Source organism: Prunus mume, linkage group LG2 (assembly GCF_029339155.1).
Source record: "Prunus mume cultivar Tortuosa linkage group LG2, ASM2933915v1, whole genome shotgun sequence".
Classification (NCBI taxonomy): Eukaryota; Viridiplantae; Streptophyta; class Magnoliopsida; order Rosales; family Rosaceae; genus Prunus; species Prunus mume.
This window is the reverse complement of record NC_142699.1, coordinates 27,450,814-27,452,997: the sequence shown is the minus strand read 5'-3', so window position 1 is coordinate 27,452,997 and position 2,184 is coordinate 27,450,814. Positions and strand designations below refer to the sequence as shown.

The 2,184-nt window shown below is 37.3% G+C and overlaps 1 long non-coding RNA gene across 1 annotated transcript; it reads right to left on the bottom strand.

Annotated features, from left to right (window-relative positions):
* Positions 1–831: 831 nt before the first annotated feature.
* Positions 832–1,969, bottom strand: LOC148919951 (uncharacterized). Its single transcript, XR_016124450.1, has 2 exons — positions 1,496–1,969; positions 832–1,398 (listed from the first exon to the last, which is right to left on the bottom strand). It is a non-coding gene; the product is annotated as an uncharacterized LOC148919951 (long non-coding RNA).
* Between the last annotated feature and the right edge of the window lie 215 nt (positions 1,970–2,184).

Sequence of the window (2,184 nt, the reverse complement as noted above, 5' to 3'; positions counted from 1 at the left end):
AATAAAGTAAATCATCGCTTATATATATATATAGATATACGTGTAACGTGTCCTCCTTTTTTGGCCATTCTTTCATGTGAAATTATTGTTGTGACACTCAGGACTCAGCCAAGCCAACAGTCCAAAGGCGTCGCTGATCGTTCAGACTCCACATTTGAGAAAAAAAAAAAACAGGGTGAAAGTGACACAACAGAACAAGCATGCAGGTAAGGCCCACACATTGCAGGATGATTCGAGTTTCCACACATTTGCTTTTTTTGTTTTTTAATAAAGTAAAAACAATATTGTTGTATTCTAATTGATTTTTCAAATGTGTTATCACAAAATTGATGTAGGCGTATTATTAGGCTCTTTACCCTTACATTCAAACTCTGAGTTCGAAAATCAAACAAAAAATAAGTGTCCATTAAATAAGTGTCCCCCCCTCCTCCCCCTTAATGCCTAATGCTTGCTTAGGGTCCCCCAATTGAGTACTATATAATTCCGCCATTTCTCAAATTCCTCTTGGCACTCATGACTGAAATTTTTTCAAGTACGTACAATAGTAAGGTATTGAACCCATAGAGCTTATTAAGTGCTTATGATGAGAACCTTAATGGGTTCAAAAGAGCGGGTTAGAGCAGTGAGAGCAATTTAATACTGCATTCTTCAAAAAAGTGGGTTAGAATAGTGAGCAATTTAGAATATTGCGTTGTTAAAAAACAAAAGTTAAGTAGTTAGGCGGAGAGATTTTAATGGACACTTAATAATAAGCAGTTAATGAGACACATACATTCATTAAACTGAGACGTTTGTAAGATAATTTTTCCGTCTCTCTTCTAATAATAATAATAATATAATAATGTTTATTTAAACTTGAAAACTCCAATACAAACAATTCGAAGCTAATTCCTCGCTTCATTTATTGTCTTTCGTCTTCCTACTATATTATATGTTAAGAAATCCACTTCATATGAAGCAAAACCTCTTAACTTTTAAGATTACAATATCCATATCAGATGATCGATCCGTTTAATTGCGAGCAGCGTAGAAAGGAAAGGCCGTGAAACCCTTTTCCCCAAACATTCGGAGAGCATTCCTGTTTTTCACTTGGCCGTCTGAGTCCATCACAACCAAGATAGGCTTGCCCTCGTAATCCCACTTATTCTTAATGTCTGATATACGTAAGCAGGAACACTTGGCTGTGTACCACGGCATCTGAGACCTCAACTTGTCAAATTCCTTCTTTTCTTTTTCATTCCATTCCTCCACAACGGGGATCCATACAAGCTTATAATCCTCTGTTTTACTTACCTCAGCATTAACTGACCCCAGAATTGAAAGATGTTCACGGTCACAAGTGTCCAGGCTTGAAAAGAACAAAAACAGATTCTTCCACCTTAGCATACAGAGCTCAACCTGTTTCAAACGAGAGAAAAAAACACGAGTGAAAGAGTGTTTTATTACATTATCCAAACTAATAAAGAATTAAAAAGAAATTATTGTGCGATTAAACCTGCTTATGGTTTTTAGAACCATCGGTAAGTTGGGTATGCTTTTCATAATCGGAACCAATCAGGTCCTGGAAAGTCTTCAGAGGACCAATAGGAGGTACGAACATATCTGCAAGCGTCCTGCTCCCTTGAAAACCTCGTCGGCTCGTCGCCGCTGAGGTCATAGAAGGAATAATACCCTTGTTGTCGAAGTAGTCTTCCCACTCCCTGTTGTTGGGGTAGCTGGTGGTGGCTGGGCGTGAAACATTAAAAAGCCCCACTCTGCACGCCACATTAAACCTAGCAAACAGGCTTCGACTACATCCCATGAGTTGCATGATGATCGATCAACACTAGTAATTAACAAATTAATTAACTTTGGGGCTTAATTTAATGGTGGCTTGTAAGACTTGCATGCAGATACAGTGCGATGCCCTGCTCCCCCATGCCCTATTTATAGATGTTGTACAATAGCATATGCCGTGGGAAAAAAATGGTTGGATTAGTATGAATGGATGTGTTTTCTGTAGTGTGATTAAAATTTTGACTTCTTCCGATATAGACCCTTACAACTACTTTATCCTAGTCATTTATCCACCCATTTTAAATCTATTTTTAAATCTTTACTGAAAGCTCAAATTTAACCATGTGAGAGATTTGTCACCTACTTTCATATTTTATTAACTAAATTACATTATTTACCACCTACTTT